The sequence below is a fragment of the Camelus ferus genome, chromosome 2, assembly GCF_009834535.1.
Source record: "Camelus ferus isolate YT-003-E chromosome 2, BCGSAC_Cfer_1.0, whole genome shotgun sequence".
Classification (NCBI taxonomy): Eukaryota; Metazoa; Chordata; class Mammalia; order Artiodactyla; family Camelidae; genus Camelus; species Camelus ferus.
Window position 1 is genome coordinate 115060641 of NC_045697.1, and position 13490 is coordinate 115074130.

Here is a 13490-nt window from a genome sequence, read left to right on the forward strand (position 1 = left end):
AGAGATATACGCAGGTCTCCAGGAGATGTCTCTTCAAGGACCTTTTATAATGCCAAGAATCAAGGCATTTTATTAAAATGTGCACTGAGCTGAAATTCAGGAGGAGATTGATGTTCTAGAGACTTTTTGCTATTAATTCACTGTGGGTTTTTAAACATTTCCTATAGTCTTTATATTCTTCCTCTCTCTGCATTTCAATTTGTGTTAAATAATACAAAGGTTTTGAAACGCTTGATCGCTAAAGAAGAAATGGATTCTACAGCCTAAGAAGTGGCATGATATGTCATCACTGCTATTATTACTAAGCTTACATTTCTTTGCTCCCATAGCTTAAATGATGAGAAAATTTGGCTCACATACAAATATCAAGCCCAGGGTTCTCACCAGTACCTTGTGGATTTCTCTACCTTTCCCAGCATGTATCAAAAGTGGGTCCAGATGTCCAGAGCTACTCCACTTCGCAATACTTTTGTTCGTTTGTTTTTAAATTTTATTTTTTATTGCAGTGTAGTTAATTTACAATGTTAGTTTCAGGTGGACAGCAAAGAGATTCAGTTATACACACACATATATATATATAAACATAAATACATATATTAACATATATTTTCAGATTCTTTTCCATTATAGCTTATTATAAGAAACTGAATATAGTTCCCTGTGCTCTACAGTCACATCACAATACTTTTTACTTCTATCAACATGAACCAAAATTGAGCCCCAGACACAAAACATTTTTACTAATGGAAAGACTGAGATTTGGTGAAACTGTATAATTTAACCACAGTCTCCTAACTAGGACATGGTGAAGCTGAGATTGGAAAATCAGGGTCTCGCTCTTAGGAATGAAAGTAACGAAAGATGGCAAAGATATCTTGTGCCTAGGAACCTGATTCCAGATTACATGGTATTTTCAAATTTACTCATAGTCAGAAAAGCTGTTTAATTCCATTTTAAGTCAGAATTGAATTTGGTGTGAATAGCTGGTTTTCTAAGTTTCCAGTTATTCTTTTCTTTCATTATGATGTTATAAACTACTTTTGGGTAAAAGTGATTGCAAATTTAAAAAAATGCTGTGGCATTATACAGCATTGTTTTAAAATGATTCGTTTTCTTGGAAATTTCATATTTTAAATAATAACAAAGTTTTTCAAAACACAATTATGTTATGACCTTCTGGACAATAGTCCAACAGTAATATCTTAATCCAGATAATACAATTACTCAAGATGTGCAGCAAAATTAGTACTATGGATTAAATGGTTTCACCATTTCTTAACTTGAAAATCCAGGCTCTTCTAATCTGACTTATGTATCTGCTCAAAAAAACATCTATATATTTTATTTTGCAATGTATATCCCAAGGAAGCAAGATTTCGTACTTTATATCAAAGGCAAGTAAATGCCTCCACACTCATAAAACAGCACTTTTAGTTCCATAGTTTATTACGTGTTGACTGTGAGATCACTTGGACCTTCAAGACTGAAATGTCTTCTGCCCAAGTTCTAAGTTGATGAAGACTGAAATGTAAGAAATGGTCTTCCTGTCAGGTTTTAAAAATGACAGTCCAAAGAGAAAAGCGTGTGACCCTAGTGAGGTGTAAGAAGTCTGTCCTTAGGGAGAATTTATGTTGTGTTACTATGAGTGGGGAGATGGAAACTTCCCCATTTAGACCTCCGTGTTGCTCCAGCTCAGAGGACCCAGTTTTAGGACTTCTGTCCTTTATGATAGACAGAGAAAAGTGAGAAAGTGTTCTTTTCCTTCACACAAGCACCTTCTCTTATTTGTTGACAATTGCCTCAAATATTAGTACTTTTGGCTTTCTAATTATACTGTATTTCATGCTATTCATTCTACTTTAATAAATACATAAAAATGTCCGTGACAGATAATTATATTGGAGAAAATAGCCAACAAAGCTATTACTTGTGCTCCATTAGTCACCAAGACAAACCAACACAAAAACTTCGAACCACAGGCTGCACTGTTGCAATGTGAGCCCACTGAGCACCGTGGCTTCTCAGCACACTCTAATTTAAAAGTCCAAGTCCAAGCACAAACATCTAAGGAATTATTTTGTATTAATTAAATTTTTTGATTGAATGCAAAATAAAGTAGTTGATTTATTACAACCTCAGTCAGCAAGGAACCAGGAGGAAAAAAAAAAATTAAAAGTGAATGGGAACAAAGATTGCTTTGAAAAGCTAGGAATAAAAATAATGGCAAACGTTTATTACGTGCCTGTGTTAACTCATTTAGATGAACACGTATTTACATGTATAGCTATTTAAGCTGTTAAGCCCTCGGGGGCACACTATTGTTAACACATTTCTTTTACAGTTACCTTTTCATTATGGGTAAGATATGCAAATATTGGCAACCTACCGGGTTGCTAAGGCTCTTAATTCTAACTATATACAACCAGGAACTGGGCATAAACACTACAGATCTACCTCGACCTATAATGAGGTTATGGTCATAAGCTGACAATATAGTAAGTGCAAAATGCATTTAATACATCTAACCCACCGAGCGTTATGGCTTAGCCTCGCCTACCATAAACATGTTCAGAGCACTCACTTAAACCTACAGTTGGACAAAATCATCTACAACAAAGCCTGTTTTACAATGAAATGGGGAGTATCTCATGTAATTTATTGAATACTGTACTGAAAGTGAAAAACAGAGTGGTCTTATGGGTACAGAAAGGTTGTCAGGGTGTCTGTGGTTTACTTGCATAATCGCGTGGCTGACTAGGACCTGCCACAGGCCAGCATCACGAGAGAGGATCTTACCGCCTGTCACTAGTCTAGGAAAAGATCAAAACTCAAAATTCAGAGTGGCTTTTGCCCCATTATAAAGTCAAACCATTGTAAGCCAAGGATTGTCTTAGAAGGATTTGGGTCTTATTAGACCCAACACGAAGTTTTCCATTGCAGCATCTCAAATACCTGGAAAAAATATATTTCAATTAACAGCAGGGTTAGCCAACTTTTTTTGGTAAATGGCCAGAGAGTAAACATTTTTGGTTTTGCCAGCCACAAACACTCTCTTTAACACATTTGGAAGTCAGGTATAGGGGTCTCCCACTGGCCAAATATGGAACATTTTAGCATCATAGATTGTGTCTCCTCGAATTGATTCAGTCAAGAATAAATAAGGAAGTCTAAAACCAGTGATTCACAGTTTAACAAGAAGTGGGTATTTGCATAATCTCAGTGTATCGCCTATAAAATCATTGTTAATTACAAAGGGAAGATGGGTAATTTTACGGTAGAGAAAATTGGCCGCCACCACCTTAGTCCCGTTAACCACGTTTCCACAATCAGCAATTCAACACATAGAACTTGTACAGCACCTCACAAAATGCAATTTGAAGACAATAAATAAAGTGGAGTCATTTCTGTGATATTTCTGCCCCCCCCCCAAATGGATCGCCTGGCTTTATTCATGAAGAAGCAAGAGATAAGTCCAAACTGATAAATGTTCTACAAGTGTTCTTGCAAAGTTTTTGTAAGGTTGAAATCTTACTGAAATCCAATACGTAAAAATAAAACAAATTCCTGGAACCCAGGCCAGAATGAAGAAATCAGAATCTCTGGAAATGGCACCCAGAAAATGGCATTTTTAAATCTCCCCCAGGTGATGCTGATTTGCAGCCAGCTTTGAGATTTGTAGATCTGTGTAAGGTACAGAGCAGTCATTGGCAGGGCCGAGGGCTGTGTCCTGAGTTGCATGATCCATACAAGAAAGTCCTTAAGTAAACCATTTCCAAACCATTTGCAGAATCCCATGAAGTATATCCTCCTGAGACATCGTTCAAAACTAAAATCATACTTCCTTTCTCAGTCAAGCACTCTGAAACTTCACAACCAGAAACAGTCCCAAGAAAAACATGCTGATGGAAATTTAAGAGTTTTATTTAGGCTTGCTTCCTTGGGACATGCTAGGGTCTGGTTTTAGTTACCCACCTCGTAAGTGTGAGGGAAGATAATTATTAAATTTTTTGTAGGAAGGAGAGTCAAAAGTTTTCAATCCATGGAGAAACAGCTTCTAAAGACAGAGGAAGTTCATTGAAAGCTTCTTTGGGCATTAAGTTCTGAGAAACGTATACATCCCTGCAAATAATCTTTTCCCAATGATCAGGGACTTGGTCTTCCCCAAACAATTTTTGAATGTTTGCACAAGCAAGAAGAGAAGTTATGAATTCAGACATTCAGAATCTGTAGGATTAAACTTGTAATTGTTTTCAATATTCATACATGAATCTACATGAATCAGATGGAGTCAGGACCATCAGAGAATATTTGAGAGTTTCAAGTTATACACGCAGAAGCGTCCTATACATGTTGTATTCAGGCGAAAGATTTTGTGATAAAGATGCCATTGTCATTTGCAGCAACATGGATGGACCTAGAGATCGTCATTCTAAGTGAAGTAAGCCAGAAAGGGAAAGAAAAATACCATATGTTATCACTCATATCTGGAATCTTAAAAAAAAAAAAGGACACTATGAACTGATCTACAAAATAGAAACAGACTCACAGACATAGTAAACAATCTTATGGTTACCAGGGAAAAGGGGCGGGAAGGGATAAATTTAGGAGTTTGAGATTTACAAATGTTAGCCACTATATATAAAAATAGATTTAAAAAAAGTTCCTTCTGCATAGCATGGGGAACTATGTTCAATATCTTGTAATAACCTTTAATGAAAAAGAATATGAAAATGGATATATGTATGTATATGCATGACTGGGACACTGTGCTGTGCATCAGAAATTGACACAATGTAATCGACTGTACTTCAGTTTAAAAAAAAAAAGATGCCACTGTCCTAGGACAGACATAGAATGCACAGTAGAGTCAGAGTTCACGGGCACTGGCCCCACTCGCACCCTCTGTTGTCCCGGGGCTTAGACACCCTTTGGCTTTTCTTTTCTCCCCTTCTCTTTGGGAGCTGGCTCCTCACGTCCCTTACAGCCTGACGACGTCAACAGGGCACAGTCCACATCAATTCCCAGCTCCAGTCACTCCAGATCTCATTGGCTTCTTTGTCATTCATTCTAAATCTCAAGAGAATCTGACCCGCTACCAATTACCTAATCACGGGTCGAGTGGACTAATTTGGTCTGGTTATTTAGAACCCACGCTTGAATTCGTGCAGATCTAAGTATTTGAATTTGTCACTCTCTTGTGTTAAATTATGACAGATTACCAGCCATGGAAGTGGTTCTCTGGGTCATAGTATTTTATTTTAATTTTTTACCTGCTTTGCCAAAAGTCTGGTTCTCTGTTTCACGTGTCTGCACATGCTAATATCATTATGTCTCATCCTGAAATATAAATACTTCCTTCCTCTTCTTAATTTTGTAGCTAATTCCAAATAGTTTTTTTTTCTTTCCTGAGTGTTCATTCTAAGTAGCCATTTTTCTAAGTTGCCATTCTAAGTAGCAATTTTTTAATCAGCTAGTATTTTTGGTTAAAAACTCAAAACAAACCTGATAATTGGTTGGCAGATGGGAAATTTATCATGAGCGTATTAGGAGCTTATATAAATGAGAGGATAACAGGATGTTAATCGAGGCAGAATAGAGTTCTGAGGTCCTTCTCGAGCTTTCCTTTAGGAATAGTCTTTGCAGCATCAGTAGACCAGCTCTACTGGGTTGAGTGACTATTAACTACTTCTGGTCTTGAGCCATTTGTTTGAGATTCCAAGTCTGAGGAGAGGTCACTGGACTGGCAGAGATTAGAATACACCCCTAAGCCCTGGCTGAGGCACAGTAATCAGTGAACAGCTAGTACCAGACAGCTTCCAAGAAACTCTTAAGTACCCACAGAGAAACAGTGGGCATTGTGCTGTAATGGCTCACAAAAATAAACACAATGGGATAGCTTCTTCTTTTTTTTTTTCAATAAAAAAGAAGTCAGAGTGCTGGTAGGAAGGACAAATGAGGAAGGAGGGAAAGCAAAACACCAAAGTAATTCATAAAAATGTTAAGAGAGGGTAATAAGGGTGTTATGACTACCTTGAAAATAATCCAAAATACTGACTCCAAGAATTTGTATAATCAAAGGATGAGTGTAGGTGCTTAGGAGTCAAAAGAGTTGATTTTTCCCTAGTACTGTTTTCAAATATAACTTATTTAAAGTATGTATTTGTCCCCAGCTTTCCCTATTTTATTCAGCTCTATATAGAAAATTATTCTTTTAATTCCATTTATATCATACCACTTCATGGCCAAGATTACTTTTACGGTCGTCTGCAAGTCAGACAATTTTATACACAGGGACCCAGATACAGGAACAACATAATTTCAGAACGTTTTTGAGTTATCTTCATGGTTCACTAATTAAACTTTGGGGGTTCTGTGGTTCTTATTTTAAGAAATCCTTTCTAACAGATGACCCGTGAGTAGATTTCAAATCCAAGCTACGTTTTCAGTAATGTCATTAACATTTCTGGAATTTTCCACTCCAGAATCATTTATCATAATTGTTATTTGTTAAGATGATACCTGGTGGTGCCAAAAGATTTTATTTTTCAGTATTATTTTTATGATTTAAAAAATAATACCTAATTATTAGAGAACATTTAGACATCATGACTTTTTAAATAAGATTAGATTTATTATTTAAAGAACTAATGATAAATGCTGGAGAGGCTGTGGAGAAAAGGCAACCCTCCTGCACTGTTGGTGGGAACGTAGTCTGGTGGAGCCACTGTGGAGGACAATATGGAGATTCCTCAAAAGACTAAAAACAGACTTACCATATGATCCAGCAATCCCACTCCTGGGCATATATCCAGAGGGAACCTTAATTCAAAAAGACACACGCACTCCAATGTTCATAGCAGCATTGTTTACAATAGCCAAGACATGGAAACAACCTAAATGTCCATGAACAGATGACTAGATAAAGAAATTGTGGTATATTTATACAATGGAATACTACTCAGCCATAAAAAAGAATAAAATGATACCATTTGTAGTAACATGGGTGGACCTGGAGATTGTCATTCTAAGTGGCGAAAGCCAGAAAGAGAAAGAAAAACACTGTATGATATCACTCATATGTGGAATTTAAAAAAATGTAAAAGACTTGAACTTCCTGTATATTTCCTATATATCTACATCTATGTAAATATCGTATATATATATACACACACACACATACACACACACACACACATATACACCACACATATAGGCAATAAGAAAATATAAAACTAAATTGTATTGAATATTCGAAGAGAATTATGAGAGCATTTGCAAGAACAAATTTTGAAATATGCGTGTGTGTGGATTGAGGAGAAGGTCAGATAAACCTTTGCTTAAACATGAAAACTGTAATCTGGCTGAAAGGAGGGAGAGGATGTTTCCTAGCAGGATAAGGATACATGAGCAAAGGCCTCAGGTGGTGAAATAAAATTGTGTGTAGAAAAATAAAATCAGTGAAATGTGGTTGAATATAAAAGAGGCAAGAGACTGGATGGCGAGTGGGCCAGAGTGAGAGGGCAGGGGGTTATCTGGTGAAGGAGCTGATGCTTTGATTCTCATTTGATGGAAGGTTACTGAAGCTTTTTAAATGAATAGTGACTTAATCTGAAAGTCTTTTAAATAAATTGCCTAGAGGACATTGGAGGATGAATTTCACTGCGTCAACTTACAATCAGAGAGAGTAATTTTTAAGTTAGCATAAGGACACTTAAGTGATGAGTGCCTGAAATGTGGTCATGGAAGGTAACAGAGATGAGAGTAGGAAGCAGAATCACAAATCAATAAGGCATAAAAGCCAAAGGACCATGATTCACCAGGAAGCGGGAGATGGAGGGGTTAAGATCTGCTCGCTGGCTGGAAGGTCAGATCCCTGACACAGATGACACGCACAGGACAATGGATTAAAATGCTATTTAACATTGACCATGTTGAGTTGTCTTTCCTGTGACAGAGCCAGGGAAGTCTTTCCAGTAAATATTTTTATGAAATCTGAAATTATAGGGAGATGCAAGGGAAGATGCTGTGAATTTGCAGGAGAAAGCGGGCACCACTATCGAGTTAATGAGACTAGCTAAAGTGGAAATGACAGCAAGTCTTCCTGCACATGCTCATATAAAATGATTTCCTTCCTCTAAAATAGCACTTAGCACAGCTCCGGATTTTTAGGAGGCTATTTAGGTGCCTGGTTTACATACTCCTGTTGGCATTCTGACAGGAGGGGATTTAGTATCATGTTTACCATTCTAACTTCAGTGCCTAGCATAGCTCTAGAATGTCTGAATAGCTTAATATTTTTAAATAAATCAATGAATAAAGAAATGGATGAAAGTATAATCTTGAGGCAAGTGCAAATTTAAAGGAGATAGAGAGACATGGAAAAATGACTGTGAAAGCATGAATGAGAAACTGAAACGAATCAGGAAAGCGCAGTATCAAGAAAGGTGACTGAAGAGAGGCTTTAAAGAGGTAAGTAATGGACTCTGTAGCTCACGTGGAACAGAATCGAGCCTCAGTAAGTCAGGGCTAAAATCAATCGGCTTTGGCGATAGGGTCTTGGCGGAGAGCAGCTAAAATTATTTCCGTGGAGTCAAGAAGGCAACAGCAGAATGCAGTGGGTTGGGGTGGAAAGAAAAGGGAAGAGGAGAAAATTAAGACAGAGATGGCGGTCCACCCTTTTAAGAACATGAGTGACGAAGTACAGGAGCTGCAGGACTGTCATGCAGAGAGGAAGGATCAAATCATATTGTCGTATCGCGATTGCAACTTTGAATCCGGAAAATTTGCACATGCTTTTAAATTAAGGGGAAGATACGAGTAAAGAAAAAAAGAGACTAAAAATGTAAGAGGATAAAGATAAAAAGGAACGACTAGGGAGGCCAAGTCCCTGTTGGAAGGAAATACCCTTAGTCGTGAAACTAAGGGGAGTGTGGAAGAGAAGAACTCTGCAGGTCCTTAGGAAGAGATGTGGGAGGAGCAGAAGTGGAAAGAAATCACACCTGGTAATTCTCATGATATTTATTGGCCAGGATTGGATTTCTCGTCCTTGGGTTTCAGATTCACGTTGTCTCAGAATCAAACTAAATAAACTCAGATACTTGGGGGCTGGGCCAGAATTAAAAAATTAGACAACACAGATTTTTTTCCCCACAGGTGGGGCACTGGTGCAGGTTGTATTTTTTTTTAGGATGGCCACAACATAGTCTTCTATCCCCAGTGGCCTTGTTAACGTTTGGTGTTTATACTCCTCCATTGAGGATTGGGGTCTAGGTTTCCTGGGTGAAAATGTGTCTACTCTTGAATTAAGTCCTGAGGTTATGCCGTCAGAAGTGACACAGGTGCCCCATGGTTTTCCTGGGGCTCCATCCTTGGAACCCAGCAACCGCCATGCTTAGAGAGAACCCAGGCCATTCAAAGAGGTGATGGCAGGTGTCTCACCTCATAGTTCCACCTGAGTTCCCACCCAACAGCCAGCTCCAATTCATGATCCACATGAACGAGCCACTTCGGAAGTAGGTTCCCCAGCCCCTGTCAAGTTCCCCAGCTGTTACTGCATGAGGCAGAGATAAACCTTTCCCAGTGGGCACTGCCTGCATTGCGGGTACATGAGCTAAACAAAATGGCGCTGGTTGCTTGAGCTTCTACAATGTCCATTGATGTGTTATGCATCAATATTTGCTTAGAACAACGGCATTAGATAAATTCTTTTAGACAACTGTATGCAAGGCAGAGCCAAAAGGCTCAAAGTAGAAGCAGAAGCCTGACCATCCTTCTGTTAAGAAATACTTAATTTATATTTTCTGACCTATGACAGATTAGCTAAAGGACATTTCTTTTAAAGAGCTGTGTACTTACAAGTTATTGATTTTTCTAATAGTTTCCCTTGAAAATTGTCCCTCCTGAAATACTTTAGCAAACATAAACCACTTTCCCTAAATGGCTAAGTTGAGTGAGCATCGTTAAGACATGGACTTAAGAAATAATCAAACGTTGTTATCTTTCTTCTCTGGTATTTATTCTTCTATGTAGACCACTTGGCAGATATCCCTTGAGACATAGCAATTAAATCATTTGAGCACTTTGTAACGAATAAAATAGTTCTTAAAAATATTTTGTTGCAATTTAGAATACACCTGCAAGAATTGTCTTCTTTGACACCATCCTGGCTACGTGACAATGATGATTATAGGATTCTTAGTGATCAAAAGTGTCTGTGAAAGTTGCTTAGCATCACAGTGAATGTACAGTTTCTCTTAGATGCCACCGTATTATTGAACTGGAAAACATATCTCCCTATAAAAGGCTAAAGAAAAAAAGAAATCATTTCTATAAAGGAATTCATGGTCAAAAAATAAAATAACAATAATGAGTAGGTGAGACCATCACTAGTAATAATAACTTTGTGACCTTTGGAAATTTTGCTCCCTGACAATTTTTCTCTTGTTAATGCTACTTATGATTCATAAACTATGTTGCACAGAAAAAAATGATGAGAATATGTTTCAAGGGTTAATATAAGTGCAAAAATGCATTATCTGTGATGTCAATGTTAATAATGAGACTCAGAAATGAAAGATAATATTAGTGTGGTGATTCAAGCTTTTATATTAAATGAGAGCTGAGAAATGTTTACACTAAAACGAAAGGATGACTTTCTTTTCATGTGTATGCAAAGGGATGTGAAAACAAAATATTATAAAGGTTTTTTTTTTTAAAAGCTTATAGCTATTAGACTTGAGAGAATAACTACAGTCTAATGAGATAATTTTATTTCTAAGAAGAAAGATAAGGAACAGGCAGAAGATATGATAATGATTTAACTTGCTCACTGATCAGCAGATGGAGTTATTAGTGAGGGATGAGAGAGAAATGACAGGAAACAGTGGGGTTAATAACCTGGGAAAATAGCAGAGCATCAGAACTGAAAAGGAAGACGTGTCTATTCAACATCTGTTACTCAGACATTAGTAAGGCCAGTACTGTGGGTGTTTCGAAATCAAAGCAGTTTCATTTGAACACCTAAAAATGGAGAAGAAATCCATGCAGAAAAACAGGAAGACCTGCACTGATTGGAAATACCAGAATTGACAGATTAGCTGCTAGATTTTTAAACAAACTTGCATCGAGTAGTTTTAACACATTCTAAGAAGGTTTTACGAGCCACTTTAAATAGAAAGTACAAATTTGAAATGTGATCTTTTATTCTGATTTTCTTTAGTTAATGGTTAATTTGTGTAGTGGAATATCAAGAGACACTATTTTTACATCAGACATAGAAAGAACTTCAGAGATTGCATATGGTATAGGATAGAAAAAGTAAGAGAAGCATTTTACTGTGTAGTATAGTATAAAAGCAGTATGCATCCAAATAATTAAAGTTAGGGGAGAGTTAACTTATTAGAGCAAGATATTAAAACAATAAAATAACTTTATTTTATTTTTTACCTATAAATTTTTTTTCTAAGATATATTGAAATTACCACTGAGCTATGCCCCCCACCCCCACTTTGTTCAGAACAGTGACATCACATAGAATCAACCCTCTTGTCTGTGCAAGGAGCTATCAGGGGAATCAGAAATTAGGCAACCAGGTCCCACCAATTGTTCTTCCAAAATCTCTCTCGAATTCTTCCCCTTTTCTTCACATCCCTGCTACCACCCTGGCCCATTCAGTATTATTTCCCCGTGTGGAAGGCTGCAGTAGGCTTCTAACTGAGATGTCTACTTCATCTCTTCTGCCTTCTAATCTGCCTTCTACACAGCAGCCAGTAATCTTGACAAAATAACTATTTTAAATGAGACCAAATTAGTCTATTAATTTGATGAATAGCCAATAAACATGTGAGAACATGTCAGTTATTTTAATATTTATTCAAGAGTTACTAAAATGTTCCTAAGAGAGATCTCTGGAACAAATTTCACATGATTAGAATACTTCATTTAAACAGAAAACAATAGCAATTGCCTCAAACTGTGAGATTCAAACAGGGGTTTGTTTTACTTAGACTTCTCCATATTTTCAGTATATCTTAACAGTGAATTAGGGGTACACATTGAGAGACATGTAATCAACCAATCAATGCAGAAATGAGAAATGAGACTGACAACTGGTGCATTTCACAAAATGATGATTGAGAACACAGGGAAAAACAGAAGTTTAATACAGTTGTAGGATTGCATTCAGATTATTGGTGAGGAGTCTGGCAGAATGAGAAAGCTGCTGATTCTTACAAATATTCTTGCAATTATTCTTACGATTAGTCTTGCAAGTGTTGTGATTGAATAGTTGCGAGGTATCAAACTTTTGGTTTTGCAGTCTCCCATGACACCTATCAACCAAAATCTCCACAAGGGGGGTTGAGATAAGAAGAAAACAAAAGACAGAGCCCTCAGTGATTAGCGCTGTAAGTGCAGTGCATTTTCTGAAGCATATTTACCTCCTCACATCATGTGGTGCCAAGTCACAAAAAAACAAATCAATGTTTGCATGATATTGTCATTGATCTAAAATGCTTGACTTTGCAACATTCTCTTTACCTTATTAAGATCTGCTGAGACTATGTTTTCCAAGTTATGATCAGATGCTTTTCTTTCAAAACAGACCATGTTTTAGAACAGAAACATGCTGTACCTTAATAACAAAGGTTCACAACCTGTATTACACTATGTAATTTGAGGGGAAAAAATCGATTGTCCTTTTCCAAGGTCAGTATTCCTGCAGTATTTATTTCCCGATCTCTAAGAGTGACAAGCTTGCAGATGACTTTACAGCTGACTTACAGTTTTTTTCCTAAAACATTATTATCTTAAGGTTTCAAGCCAAACAAATGCAACACATATCAAAGGATCTTAGAATCAGAAGATCTCAATATCATTACATATATATATCAAAAGAAATCAATGATTTTAGGAAACTGATATGATTGTGTACACTATCATGATATTACATCCTTTGATGTATAAAACTCTGGTTACCTAAAGAGAAAAATAACTGTTTTGTGGAAAAAAAATCATTAAATATATAGTCTCTGAAATGTTCAGAGAGTTTTTTAACTTTAGGTTAATTTAGATGTTCATCTGATTTCGTAAAGAGATGGCAAGGTTAGTAGAAAGATGGGAGAGATATTTTTCACTTTATCCTATTTTATATTTTAGATACACTGACTACAGAATGTTTGCATGATACAAGAAATTAAGTAAACAATTTGAAAATAGGTAACAGTAGCCACAAAGCATTGCCAGTGTCCGATGCAAAGCTGTTTGCCTGCCTCTCTAGGTCACACGGTAATCAAGTGAAGAAAAGTCAAAAAGTATTTGCGCTTAAACAAGCCCTGATAGGTGGTTCTCAAAACATAATGTATGAAGAAGTGGGAGGGAGTAATTATGTTCTGATGAAGGTACCAGGCAGTAATTCACTATTACAATCACTGAAGTAATTACATTAATTTTTAGAAACTGTCCCAAACTTATGAAAACAGTGAATATGTAGC